Below are 15,544 nucleotides of genomic sequence, written 5' to 3'. Positions count from 1 at the left end.
TAATGAAGGAAATTAATAAAGGAAACGTATGTAATCTTTGAGTGGTTGGAAAAAAAAAAAAAAAAAGGGGATAGAAAGCTCTACGCAATCTGTCCTGATGCTCTCTATGTCTCTGTTTTATAGGTACTCAGTGCTTTTGAACAACTCAGGCTTTGCAGCCTCATGATGAAAGACCAAAGAGGCCTGTTAAGAGTGGGCACAGCTCCTGATAGTTGACAATTGGTGATCACCGCTAAAGGGTTTTGGCAAGCTTCTTCCGAGATGGAGAGGTGGCAGGGGTGGCATGCCAGCTTTTGTGGTCAAATCACAAGTAGGGAAAAGAAAAGGACTGCTAAGATATTTGGCAATCAAAATTTTCTTCTTTTTTTTTTTGAGAGCTAAGCCTAAAGGATTTTCTTAGAAGAGAAGGCTACCTTGAAGAGTAGAAGTGATAATGGAAGACACTTCTGACTTGCTGAAGCAGGGGATGCAAGTGTTATTTGCTGTTCATAACAGGTATTAACTGAGGCTAGGGTTCTTCATTGTACCAGCCCTTTTTGTTGTATCAATAGAAAAATAAATTTTAAAAATATTAACTGTATGTCCATTCTAGTTAATATAGCTTTCTAGCTGGGTTTGGGCTTATGATTATAAACTTCAACCCAAGAAGATAAAAGCCACCTTTTCTCCCTTCCAACACATTATTTGACAGTGATTTACTCAAGGTAGATTTTGACTTATTCTTTATCTATTTACACATCATTATAAACTTGGTAGAAATTTTGTTTTTAATTTTAATGTTGTCAGAAAAATCAAATACTTGAATATGAATTGGGTTTTGTTCTCTGAATCAGCTGTTTACTTATGCCTCTATTCAGCACAGTGCTTCCATAGCAAAACCTTTTCAGGGTTGTTCTTCTTTTTTTCCTCTTTTGAATTTGGTAGGCTTGATTGCAACACAAATTGTTTAGCTATGTGTTGTAATCTTGCAGTGTGATTACAATAGAGGGGATTGGTTAATTGGCATGGTTAATTGAAATACAAATGGTAGAAAACTAAATGATGCTTATATTTTCTCACAAAAGTTGAGTGTGTGTGTGTGTGTGTTTGTCTGTGTGTACAAACATACATAACTATTTATTTAGAAATAGAACATATTCCATTAAATATAGCCATTTTAAAATCTTTTGTCTTATTTTAGAAAATAAATTGATCCAGAAATTGTTAAAGCCTCTGAATTAATATAAAATCTGGACCTATCATGTAGGGGATGTTGAGTAGTGGAGGAATTATATCGTTCAATTGTCTGTATACTTGACGCTAATGCAAGGGAAAAAAAGAAGGCTCTTCTTTGACAAGGACAAGATGGAAAAAGACCAAATATGATTTTCTGGATCAAAAGCACAAAAACATAGGGTAGAATTGTTGTCTTCTATGACAACCTCAACCACCCCTCTCCATCTTCCAGTGCTCAGGTCCTTCTTTATTTTTTTGTCTTTTGGGTATTTTTTATTTATGGTTTTTGATTCATTTTTCTTTGATAGATCTGTGTTTCTTTAACTTTTGATTTGTTTTCTTGTGGGTTTTGGGTTTTAGGTGTTGAACGTTAATTGGTTCCAGAAACAACCAAATGGGAATGACGAGGTAATTCGTGTTTTTGACAATGTTGTTCTTTTTAATAAATATCTAGTTATTTGTGAATTAAGCTGCAAAATTTTGTTTGAAATTTGTCACAGTTTTAATGGGTTTTGTGGGATTCAATTCTTTTTTCACTTGTTTGTGGGTAATTACGAACAAGACTCGAAATTTGTTTCAACCATGGTGTAGACTTTGATGGGTTTTGTGAATTTCAGATTGTCATTGCTAATTGTTGTTTTGTTTATTTTATCAAATTAGGCCTTAGATTTGTTATGATATTCTGGGGAGGTTAATGGGTTTTTTTGGTTTTGAGTCAGTCATTTGATTTTATGAGATTGGACTAATGGAGTAGTATGTTTTATTGTATCTGTGAAATTGCTTGAAAGATGGTCTTTTTGAGGTATATGTTCTTTCCCCATAGAGGATACCACATGTTTGTGTGACTTCTTATGTCTGTATGTGTCTGTATGTGTACGTATTTGCACAAAGGCTTTGAATTTTGGGTTCAGTAGGATGATATATCATTTTCTTCATTAGCCTCCAAAGCCTTCCCTTTTTTTTTAGATTTAACTTTTTGGATCCTGGTTTCGGACCTGATACCTATATCAAATACTTCCCAATTACCACTATTGAGTACTTACAGTACAACCAATGTTGGCACCATAGAACCTTGGGAGGAGGATGTCATAGTGGTAGGAACATGTTACTTGTTGTATCATAATTGAATATGGAGCACATTCCATCTTACAGCAAAGGATGATGTGATTTACATTTTCTTCTATCATTTGCTGTAGCGATAAATGTTAAGATATCATTGAAGTTGACTTCGTTTTTGTAGCAGCTTTCTAGACTATGGAATTCATAGGTATGCTTTAGATGACCATACTATCTAAGCAAAATTACTGTAAAGTGCTAGGAACACATTCTTTGATAAGATTCAAAGGCAGAAGACATGCATTTGCAATATGTTTGGATGGGAGAGAGAAGAGGAGAGTAAAGGGGAATGAATACATTCTTTGATAAGATTCAAAGGTAGAAGACATATGCATTTACAATATGTTTGGATGGGAGAGAGGAGAGGGGAGTAGAGGGGAATGGGCCTAGGTTTTACATTCCCCCTTGATTGGATGTTTTTTGAAAGGGAAGGAAAAAGGATTTGAGGGGGGTTGAAGGGGCTTCCTCATCCCTCCAAACCCTTTTTTTCAATTTCATTAAATTGGGGGAATTGGAGGGGGATGGATTCTAGTTTAATGATTTTTAATGTACTTCCAACTTTGCCCTTAAAAAATATTAAGTATAGAATTTAATATATGAAGGGTATACTTGTCCCTTTTTCTATAAATTATGATCATTATCTTTTCATGTCCTTTCCACACTACAACCAAACAAGGTTTGGGGTATCTACTCCACTCTCCGACCATTTAATTTTTAATATAGCCAAATGAAGGGAGGGATGTCTACTCTACTCTACTCTCTACTTCTCTCCTCTGCTCTCCTCTCTCTCTCCAAACTCCAAACATATTGTTAAGGAGCAGAGTTTGCTCTTGAGGAAGGAAAAAGCAAGTAAGCCTTATAAAAGAGAAGAGATTCTTTTACTTCTTATTAGGCTTATTATGTCCTGATCAACCGTCACATAACTATTGTAGGTTTTGGGAGTGAGAGAGATCAAATCATTATAGCTTCTTTCCTTCGCAAATGATTAATTACCATATATACTACATTACTATTTTACCATCCTAAAAAACTACTTTAACAATTATACAATACCACTTTATAATACTCTCAAAATCATAACTTTTATTTTTACCTACAATATATTAAAATAATATAAATTACAGAATAAAATAATATAAAAAAAAATCTCTCTCTCTTCTCTCTTCATCTCTGTTCTCCGTCTCTCTATTTTTCTCTCTTTCTCATCCACCCACCACCAACCTAAACCCAGAACAACCACCCAACAATACACCTAAACCCAGCCACCACCACTACCACTCACATCTGAGCAAACCCAACCACTTAGACCTGCAAACCCACCAACAACAACAAACACAAGAAACTGCCACCACAAGAACCACCAAGAAGAAAAAAAAAAAAAAAACACAAACTGCCAAATACCACTAGAAACCCACCACAGAAATCACCAAACCCACCATTCAGACACCAAACCCATCACCAATTTGAGCAAACCCACAACTCAAACCACCCACCAACCATAACCGCAAGAAAGAGCCACCATAAAGAAAAAATAAAACACAAAAAAGCCTTCAAAAACCACCAACAACAACCATAGCCACGAGAAACAACCACCACATAATCACCAAGAGGGAAAAAAAAAACTATCAATTTCGCCAACAACCACAATGCTGAAACTCACCACTGCCGATCTCATTGATTTAGAAACCCATCACGCTGATCTCCACCCCGCCATTCCACCACGCCGATCAGCACCACTGACCCAGACCCATGCCGCCAAACAACCTATGCTGCACCACTGCCACATCAACAGAACTTTTATGCCATGCCTACCTCTGCCGCTACCACCACCACACAGGGTTTTGGGTTTGAGAAAGGTAGTTTCTGGTTTGAGGAGTAGAGAGGGCAGAACAAGAAGAAGGGAGAGAGAAGAGACAGAAGACAGAGAGAATCAGAGAAATGAAAGAAACAGTGATAAACTATAAATTTATATGGTACTGTAGAGGGAATAAATATATTAAAAATTATACAATGGAGCTACAGTGCGATTCTAGATTCTATTGCAAATTTTTTTGCAATAGTCAGCTTTTACAAGTTCGAATGGCGTGGGGATTTTGGGCTTTTATGCTAAATTGAACCAACATATGGCATGTGTCATTCCCAATGTGAATGCTCCTAAAGCACCCACAATAGTGGTGCTATTTTTTTAGCTATTTAGCATAACAAAAAGTTATTTTATCTATTTTACCTACTCACTTTATAAAACATCTAGCGTCAGTGGATCTATTTTAGTTTTCAACACAATAAAATAATATAAACAACACAATAAAATAATATATCTACTACAGTAAAATAATATAATTATTACAATAACATAATATATATCCATTGCCATAAACATCCACCATAACCACCGTAACCACAACCTCCTGCACACAGAAAATTTCCAAACTAACATTTACAAGTTGAAAAAATAATAAGCACAACAATAAATTATTAATACCAAATCCCCAACCCAAATCCCCAATCTTTTTCCTCAACTCAGACCATAAAATATCACCAATCACAAACAAAACTTCAAAAATTTAGGATCTTTTGAATAACCCCAAACCAGAATCAACAACAATATAAAAAAAACACACACAAAGACGGCGATAGGGCGTGACCTATGTGGGTTGGCGATGGCTGATTGCACAGAGAGCTTCAGTGAGAATAATGGATGAACATAGTTGAGCTTCGAAGATGGGTGAGAAGGATGGTGTCGGCGTGGGTCAGCTTGGAACTTGGGGCTTGGGTCGGCAAGCTGGGTCAGCGGAAGGGGTGGGTTGGAATTGGGCAGGCGAGCTGGGTCTGTGGTGGCATGTGTCGGAAGCGTGGGTCAAGGGAGTGGGTCGGTAAGAGTTGAGCTTCGGGGTGGGTTGGTGGCGGTGAGGATGATTGAGCGTCAGGGTGGGCTGGCAATGGTGAGAGTTGAGAGAGAGGTCTAAAAGGTCGGTTAAGTAAAAGAAAAAGAAAAGAAAAACAAATAAATAATATTTTAATCAAAGGTAGAATAAATGTTTTTTTTTTTTTTTTTAGCTTTCAGCTATAGTGCACAGCCATATATAGTTGTGCACTGTAGCAATGTAGGTAAAATATTTACCTATAGCACCACTATTGTAGTGCCTTTGTGTATATGGTGGTGCTAAAAATAGCTTTTTAGCTTTTTAGCACCACTATTGTGGATGCTCTTACAGGATAACTCATTAAAGGTAAGGCAAGGGTAAAATTAAAAAAATATATAAATAAAAAGAAGAAGAAGAAAAAGTTAGGGACGGACCCAGGATTTTAATCTAGAGAGGCCGGAGTTAAGCGGGAAAAAAAAATTCAATTAAACATCCATATATTAATAACCAATTATCAACCAAGATAAAAACACAAAATTATTGTTTCTTAATATATTATACTAAGATGCAATCATAAACAAAGACACAACTTTCTTAGCTGAAAATGCTTGAGAAGTAATAAATACTAGGTAGTGACATGTTGGTGACTTAGGGTCCGTTTTGATTGTAGGAGTGAAAAAGTGGGAGGATAGAAAGGTGGGATGATGGAAAATATTTAGTTTTCCCTCTTGTGTATTTGGTTGGAAGGGTGGAAAAATAGGAGGGTGGAAAACTCTTTTGTTTGGCTGGAGAGAAAAAAGGAAGGATGAAAAATATAATTTATATAAATTGACTATTATACCCTTGTTACATAATAGGTAAGAAATAGATTTATTTGTACTCATTAAATAATATAAAATTTAGGCGAAAATACAATGTTAGTCCCTAAAGTTTACTTGCTGGGCACTTTTGGTCCTTAAAATTTCAAGTGAGCATTGTTGGTCCCTAGAGTTTATAAAATAAAAATTGTTAGCCCCTCCTTCAACTTCCGTTAGTGGAGTGGTGATGTGTCAATTTTTTTAATGATGTGGCAACATTTTTATTATTAACAAATTACATGTCAACAATCCCACCGTGCTCTCTGTCATCCCAAGTTTTTCTTTTCCAGCCTCAAGTTTATGTTTGTCTCAGACGCCACAAATGGCTCCGGTCAGTACTTCACTCCCTCCTCTTGGTTTTGCTCCCAACCCCTCCTCCTCATCACCAACATCAGCGACGACCCCAAACAAACTCAATTGCCATGAAAAGCAATCAAATGAATACTATAGATTCCAATTTAGTCCATATTTTAAATTGCTGCTTGTGTTTTTGAGGTTTTGTGAGCTTAAACATTTCTCTAACAGACCCAAATTTTTTTATTACGGCTGAGCTTGTTTCCAAAGAGACCCACTTCAAGATTTATAGCCAGATTTAATTTGCCGTAGCTGGGGTTATTGGTTTTCAAAAGAGATGTTTTGTAATGGGTTGCGTAATTCAAGCTTAGATCTTGAGTTAATCTTCATCTAATATGGATTTGTTGCTCTTTACGGAAGTTCAGTTTGTTTCATGGAGGTTGAATTTGTTGCACTGGTGAATGGTGGACATGAGGCACTGGCCACTGGGATCGAAAAAGATAACTTGGGATGGGTGGTGGGTTTGCCACATCATGTAATAAGTTAATAATAAAAATCGTTGCCACATCATAAAAAAAATAACACGTCATATGAAACTTTAGGGACTAAAAGCACTTACTAGGTAAACTTTAGAGACCAGTAATGTATTTTTGCTTAAAATTTACCACATCATCACTTTTACAAAACACTCACATCAGATTATCTATTATACACACTTTTTTATTAAAATAATATTTTTTCTCACTTTTTTATTATTATTTCCCACCTACCCCACCTAACCCATAAAGTGACTTAACTCTCACTTTCCCCTAACCCACAAAGTCTTCGCTCCTCTCTCATCCCTCAAGTCTCTGCATCTTTTTTTTTTTTTTTTTTGATAGTTCGAAAGCTACAAGGAAGAGAGAAGATGATGATGATGATGATGATGATGAAGATGAAGATGAAGATGATTGAAACATAAGGAAATCTCTCATCTCTCTCCATAATTCTCAGAACCCTTAAGTCTCTGCCACCATTGGGTTTGTATTTGATTTTGATTTTGGGTTTGGGTTATGGGTTTTCAGTTAATGGTTTAGTTTTGAGTTAATTTTCTGTGAATTTTGGGTTTGATTTTGAGTTAATTTTGTTTTGGGTTGATTTTGAGTTGGGTTTGGGATGGGTTTTCCAATGGGGTTTAAGTTGATTTTAAGTTGTTTTGTGTTGATTTTGAGTTATTTTTGGGTTGCGGTGGTGATAGTTGGGTTGTGCTGTGTTGGTGGTTAGAAAATTGTTTTCTTCTTCTTTACTGAGTTGCTGTGACCGATGGGAAAGAGAGTGCATTTGTGTAAAAGTGTTGTGAGAGCACTTTTCTCTCCAGCCTTTTCCTCCCGATTTGGGAGGATGAAAATTGTGGGCCCGGGAAAGAAAAATTTCTCTCGGGTTTTCCTTTCTCCCCGTTTTCCTTCTTTTGCGAAACAGTGAAAAACACTTTCCACCCTATTTTCCTCCTTCTGTTTTCCATCCTCCATATTTTCACCCCAACCAAACACAGTGTTAGAGTTAGGGGAAGGAAAGTGATTTTTTTTTTAAGAAGATGGTGGAAGGAAAGTGATTGTTAAAAAAATTTGAACAATTTAAAAAAACTTAATGGGTAAATCTGTAAATGAAAGAATCAAAAAAGAAATTAATTGCCCACCTATACCCAGTGTTTTTACGCCTCCCATAGTCCCATTTGCCCTTCTTTTTTTTTCTCCACATGTTTCTAACAGTTTCTAACAGGCTTTCACAACTTCCTATGAAAAAAATCTATACACTTTCTGAAAGTTCAATATGTGTATAAAACACCCTTGAACGTTTAAACCCCAAATTATAAAATATCAATTCAAGCTTATAATCAAACAATTAATGTGCGGAACATGAACATAAGCCAATCACAGAAATGATAACTAATCTAAGCCAAATATAAACACATCCACAGCAGTAAATATAAGGCAAAGATAAAGGGAAGGAAGATGCAAACACACGGACAACACACGATGTGTTATCGAAGAGGAAACCGAAGTCCTCGGCGTAAAACCTCTCCGCCGCCCTCCAAGCAGTCAATAATCCATTAGAAAATGCAGTTGGGATACATGAACAGCAATAGACCCTCCAAGCCTAATCTACCCAAGTACCTAAGCCTTCCAAGCTTCTTGCTCTAACAAGGTTGCGCCGAACCCTTTTTTTTTCTAGCTTACCGGATTCCGCTACTAGACCATAGCATCAACCAATGTATATTAGTTCCTTCCAAATTGTTTCCCTTAGCATCAAATGAACCTTCTCATAGATGTGGGTGTGGTGAGATAAGGATTTAGTCAATGACTTCTCAAGGATGTGACAATGGAGAGGAAGAGAGTAGAGGAATTTGTAGAGTCTAGGAATTTGTAGAGTCTCTAAGGTAAAGATTGGGGATGAGGCAATCTTGTTTTTCTCTAGGGTTTCTCTCACAAAATTCTCTCTAAAAACTCTCTCAATTTAGTGGGTATAAAGGTCTATATATAGTGGTGTGTGTTTGGAATATGAAGAGTCAGTTTTTGCCAAACAGGGCTGATTGGCAGCTTAACCTCGTGGCTTGTCCAAGTCGTGAGTTCAAGTTGCGATGTAACGGCCTGGCCAGCTTGGGACTTTTGTCTTGTAATGCGACAGCTGGCGCGACCCTTCAACTCCCCTGTGTGCATCTCACGTGCCAGCATTTGGTGGCTTGCCAATCGCGAGTAAGCCGCAAGTCCTAGCCGCGAAAGTCTGCCTTCATGCATGAGCTTTTCTTCACATCTTCTCACACACTACCCTTACAATGGTCCCACCTAAATACAGGATTACTAAGTGTTTAAATTACAAGTAAATTGGCACGGAATAAAGCCAACAAAATGGTTGATAAATTTAAACTTTACAATCTCCCCCTTTGGCTATTCCATGACAAAACCCTAAAACATACTCTAGACTTAACGCGTGAGTTGGGAATAGTTGGAAAACTCACTCACACCTAACTCTAGAATCTGTGAAACTTTATAACCATAAGAACAAGTAACTCATGAAACACAACAACACAATAAGTTCATTGTATGCAGAAAACTTGTAATGCAAATGGAGCAAGTATAATGTGATCAAGCACAATGGAGTAAAGCAATAAACCATGGCAAGACCAAAACATGCAATCACTATAACCAAGTGATCAAATTGCTCATTCACACTTGGAATGAACATCCAGACATTCAAGTTGACAAACTCAAGGCAAATCACTTGAATGACCAATACTCAACCAATGCATAATACATGAAGTATGTGCATCTAGGAAAAATCCTACATAGGCACAAGAGTGACAGTACTTCAAAAAGAATGCATAGCATTAGGTTAGAAGTACTGATTTAACAAAGCATAAAGGCTGCATAAAGCATGGCACAAACCACAAATGCCTACAAGAGTGCATAATCAAACCTTTAAAGCTTACATAAGCAACATGGGTATAAAAGTTAAACAGAACAGAACATATGCTAAAAAAAAACTGAATAACATCATCAATACAAATAAACCAAGTATTAAACATATTCAAAAGTTATGAGTTTAAACCAAACTTAAACCATAGTGTATCAAACCTATAACAACAATTAATCAACCCAAAATAACAAAACTATAACAAAAAACAGTAAGGATTATGAAACTCCCCCTCAAATAAGCACTCCCCCTCAAGTGCAAGCCTAAAATTCTTCCCATTTTTGACTGGAATGGCCAAAGGGTCACTGTTGTAACTTGGTGAAAATGCTATCAACTTGAGTTGCTAAAACATCGATTTGGTCCTGCATGACTGCCAATCTCTCTGACTGCTCTCTCTGGCCATTAGTGAGAGTCTTTTCCAAATCCTCAAGGCGCTTGTGGAGGTTCCCAAAGAGCATCTCCAACCTATCAGGTTGAGGGGCAGACTGTGCTTGTGTAGTGCTAAGTTGCTGTGATACATGGGTGGAATGTACAGGTGAATTTGGCTTAAGAGTAGAAGGAGTAGCAGGAGAGAAATGTGCACTCTTTGGAGTTTTGGATGAATGACTTCTGCTAACTTGTAGAGTGAACATAGAGATTGGTCGAGGACGAGCAATCATGTTCCCAACTGAGGGAGGAGTAACACCTTCACTTAGAATGAATTTCATAATAAGACTGCAGAATGGAAGACACCCTTGAGCTACTGTTTGGGTCGTTGTCTTCCTTATGATATGAAAAATATGGGCACAGATGTCAATGGTGGTGCCTGTGATGAGATCACATAGAAATTGAGCCCTTCCAAGGTTGATATACACCGTGTTGGTCAATGGATAGAGGTTGGAAAACATGATCAGCTTCAATGTTGTCAACTCAGGTGAAAACTTGGTAGTACTTATGGATGTGCCAGCACTGGAAATGTCATGGCCAGGACCAAGAACTTGGAAAATGTCCTGAATCACTGGAGTACGATCATCATACTGAGTTAGGTCGGCATCTGCAGGTCATGTGATTTGGAGAAGTTCAGCTATGGTGTCTGGACTAATGATGAACTCTGTTCCTCTTACCAGACAGTGTAGTTCACTTTCAAGATCAACTGTGTTGGCGAAACACTCCTTCACGAGTTCCAACATTGGATCAACAAAATTTCAAATAATCCTGCCCAATCTTTTGCCTCGAAGATCCGAGGGACAAAAGTGGTGTCCAAAGTGTCAAATCTGACCTCCCGTTCCACTATAGGAGTTCCCCGGTCAAAGATGCTTGAGTAAGCATCTAGGTGCTGAGGAGTTCTGAACAACTCAACATTGAGTTCAGTAGATGGCTGTGATGAAGAACGTGTTCTTTTTGCAACAGGTAATATTTCCTCTTCTGTCATAACCTCTTTTCCTTTGGAGGATCGTCGAGACATCTGTAAAAGAGCAAACACACAGCAAAGTACCAAATCCACAATCCACTCATTTTGTTAGATCTAGTCAAAAGGTGAGAGTGCAAAGACCAACCAGATTTAGAAGACATATAATCATAGAACGAGAACTAAGTCAATAAAGTGACATAATACGTATTTCTGAAGACCAGAAACATACGAAGCATGGAACAGATTCCAAACACACAGAGAGTAACAGGCATTACAACACACTCTATCAAAAATGAGTAGCAATGTGTCACAGACAGCAAGCATTTCAACACAATATCATGAAAGTGATATGCACAGATAGAGTCAATCAAGGTAAGACCACACAGAGAAGTCAAAACCTCATGTGAAGCCACATTGAACAAGTCATTGACAATAAAAACCCATTCAACAAACCCAGCATATTTAAACAAAACTATGTTTGAACCCAGCATAACACAGAGCACAATAGCAACACACATTCTCATATTCAAGAAAATAACACTCAACACAAGAAATTTGTAAGGAGGGAAAGAAAACCCATACCTTTTTCTTGAAGATAGAAGTGAAAATGGTGCAGAAATAGGGGTTTCACAAGATTGAACACAGTGAGTTTCAAAGAGAGAAATGGAGAAGACAATGAACAGTCATAAAGTACGAGGGAAAAACTAAAAAGTTTTTGAAAAACTGACTTTAAAATGCAAAACACTCGTTTTTCGCGACTGGAACAAGTCGCCAGTAAGTTGCCAGGGTAAGCCGCGAAACACTGTGAAGGTAAGAAATTTGAAAGTTTCTCTAAGTGTTTTTCGTGACTGGAAGATCTACTCGCGAGGAAGTCGTGAGCTGAGTCGCAAAAATCTTTGTGTACCCCTCGCGACTGGACCTTCCACTCGTGAACAAGTCCCCACACTGAGCCACGAAATATGCAAAAACTCAAATTTTGAAAAAAATTTCTAAGCCTTTTTCCCGACTAGGGCATTGACATGCTAGTGAGTCGCGAAAAATCTTTGAGTGGGCTCGTGACTAGTACTTGGGACTGGGCCAACCCGCGACTTAGTCGCCAAAACAGGGTAACACTGTTTTTGAAATTTTTGACATTTTGTAAAAACAAAAGCACTTTCCAAAAACAAACTAAAACACTCAAAAATCTTTTTGTGTTTGATCAACAAAGATTAAGTATGTGAAAACACTTTTAATCAAGTACAATCACATAAATGAATATGGCATTCATTAAACATAGACTTGTGTGTTGTGTGTGGATATCAAAAGTGAGATAGTCCTTAGTCTAATGTGAAACTTCAATGATCAATTCAATCAAGGCATACACAACTAGTACTAGATAATGTGACCTATCTCAATTATAGAAACATGCATATATGACCTCCCACAAGCACTTGATAACAATTCTTTGAAACTTTTCATTTGGCTTTATATTCAACATATCATTTGCACTTTTTGAGCAAAGAAAATCTCATTTTGAGATAGATGCCTGAAATTTTTGATATTTCAATTGATGAGATAGCCTTTGGCTTTTTGGGCATCATACATTTTATTTTGGTCGCTTTCCCTTTTTTCTAGTCGAATACTAGTATGTGCGACAGACTTTTGCAACTCTATATCTCTTTTCATTTGGAGATTTACATTTAAAGAGCTCTTTTAAGCATAAAAATAAAAAGTGGGAAGATATATAGGCATGAGTCTATGCATGTCTCAAGATCAACAAAACCATTCACTACTCATTCATGACAAGGTTGAAGATCTATTTACAACAATCACATAGATTTCAGAATTTCTTCCACAGATGATATGAGTGCATAAGAGACAAGTTTAAACTCGTTATATGCACAAAGCCATGAGTACAAAGGTACAAGGCAAAACATGCTTTGAGACAAAACTCAACAAAGCCGATCAAACTTTTGGATTTTCTACTTTTTATGTGTTTTTGGATTTTTGACACAAAAACAGTAAAAGATTGATAAAAAATATAACAAAAAAAATGTGAAAACATTTGAACCAAAGACAAACACACACACAAAATAACAACCTAAATACTAGCAAGAAGCACTCAATCAAGCATATTCACAAACATGAGAAGTATTGATGCATTGACATGTTGTAATGCTTATGCATGAGTACCCTTTGTCATCCACACGTCACATGCGTTTGGGATGATATCCTTAACGGATTGGGTACGGGAATTAGGACTATCAAACCTTCATGTGAAGCTTTCCAAGCAATTTGTGAAGGCACCGATCATCTTCATCATGTCCATCATTCCTGGATCACGGTTTTGCTTTCTTGGTTGCTCACCACCCCAAGACCTCATGTCATTTCTTCTTCCTCGTGATCGAGGTGCACTTGCATTGTTGTCTGCTCTTAGCTTTTGATAGTTGGGTCTGGCATGTCCTTGCAATCTGCAATAGTGACAAACAAAATCTGTTCTAGGACCCTGTTGTGACCTTGGAACTGACCTCCCTCTGGCTCCATATTTGAATTCTGATTGATTACGGGACTTATTTAACACCCGTTGATCAGCCGCATTCTTCTTCTTCCCACCCTTAACATTCTCAGGGTTGGGCTCTTCCACAATCGGCTCTATGGGCTTCACAAATTTCACTTCTTTGGTAGCTTCGGTCGATGAGCTACTCCCTCCGGTATATCCCAACCCGGACTTGTCTAAGAAATGTTTTTGGGATGTAATAACATCTTCCAGCTTCTTTGAGGAGACTCTTTCTATCTTGGCTTGTGCTTGCACCACCTCTTACTCAAGAAATCTTACTTTGGTATAAGTTTCCAATAGCTCACTATTTAGTGTCTCAATTTCACACTTCGCCTCCTTGTATCATGCCAGAAGACTTTTGTAATCTTCCTCAGCCCTCTTCATCTTCTTAATGGCTGCATTAGCCACTTTAGCATATTCACCGGTCTTCTCAAGGAGTGAGTTGTAAGTCTCTTGCAATCCCACTACTTTTTCAACTTCCTCATCTTTAGACTCCTCAACTATTCCAATAGACTCCAAATCAAAATGTTCCCCAAGCTCCTTCACAAGTGAACCTAAATCATCCGAGGGTTTTACATGTGCAATGGTCATGAATGCGGAGTAATTTCCTTCTCCGTCACAGCTATCTTCAGAGTCAGAATTTGATGAGTCAGTATCACTCAAGGTAGTGGTATAGACCTTTCCTTTTGACTTCAAGTAATTAGGACATTCCTTTTTGAAGTGTCCATGTCCATTACACTCGAAGCACACAACTTCCGCAGGAAATTAAGAATCCTTCCCTTCACTTTTCTTAAAGTCTTTCCTATCACCTCTTGAGGATGGAAACTTCCCTCCGTTGAATGGTTTCCTACTGTTCTTCATCTTCAGAAATTTTCGAAAGTTTTTCACAAGATACGCTACTTCCTTCTCCACTCTATCTTCTTCGGACGGATCATCTATTCTTTCGGTGATGGTTTTAAGAGCAAGCGATTTACTCGCCTTGTGGGAAGGCAATCCAAGCTCATACGTTTGAAGTGACCCAATGAGCTTTTGGATCTTAATTTCATCCAAGTCTTTGCTTTCCTCTATAGCTGTGACTTTTGCTCGAAAGCTCTCCAGTAAGGACCTCAAAATTTTTCTCGCCACCTTAGTTTCTTCAATCTTCTCTCCAAGATTGAGCTTAGCAATGACAATTTCGTTGAGCTTCCCATAGAATGAATCAAACGATTCATCTTTACCCATCTTGAGCTCTTCAAACTTGGTGGTAAGCATTTGGAGCTTTGTGTCCTTCACCTTCTTACCAAAATCTCCCAAGCTTCCTTGGCCACTATCATGTGAGATATCCTGTGGAATTCATCTGGAGACACATCACAGAAAATAGCATTTAAGGCTTTACTATTAGCATTAGCCGCCGCTAGAGCTGCCTTATCCCAGGTGGATTTTTCAGCCTCCGGCCTAGTCCAACCTATTTTAACCGCATCCCACACGATGTCATCAATAGAGCATAAAATGCCCTCATTCTAACTTTCCAGAGGGCATAATTATCACCATAAAAAAATGGTGGAACATTGAGAGATTGAGACTGATCCATCTCAACAAGGGGTCAAGGATCACACTAAGGTATTAAAACCACAACAAGTGTACCCGCTCTGATACCAATTAAAAGTTCAATATGTGTATAAAACAGCCTTGAACGTTTAGACCCCAAATTATAAAATATCAATTCAAGCTTATAATCAAACAATTAATGTGCGGAACATGAACATAAGCCAATCATAGAAATGATAACTAATCTAAGCCAAATATAAACACATCCACAGCAGTAAATATAAGGCAAAGATAA

The 15,544-nt window shown here is 37.6% G+C and overlaps 1 protein-coding gene across 4 annotated transcripts in view; it reads left to right on the top strand.

The window, feature by feature from the left end:
* The window catches only part of LOC112025857 (disease resistance protein RPV1-like), a 102,091-nt gene that overhangs the window by 57,083 nt on the left and 29,464 nt on the right, over positions 1-15,544 (top strand). The window contains exons 7-9 of one of the 4 annotated variants that reach the window (XM_065779730.1): positions 124-495; positions 1,247-1,454; positions 1,576-1,623. The exons of 2 other annotated variants lie outside the window; for them this stretch is intronic. The gene's annotated coding sequence lies outside the window, so the exon portion shown is untranslated. Of the gene's footprint in view, positions 1-123; positions 496-1,246; positions 1,455-1,575; positions 1,732-15,544 lie in introns of those variants that run through there. One more of the 4 variants, XM_065779729.1, reaches the window with a different exon arrangement.

This window comes from Quercus suber, unplaced genomic scaffold (assembly GCF_002906115.3).
Source record: "Quercus suber isolate HL8 unplaced genomic scaffold, Cork oak 2.0 scaffold_216, whole genome shotgun sequence".
NCBI classification, from domain to species: Eukaryota; Viridiplantae; Streptophyta; class Magnoliopsida; order Fagales; family Fagaceae; genus Quercus; species Quercus suber.
The sequence above is the reverse complement of the archived record's forward strand: the minus strand, read 5'-3'. Positions and strand labels throughout refer to the sequence as shown.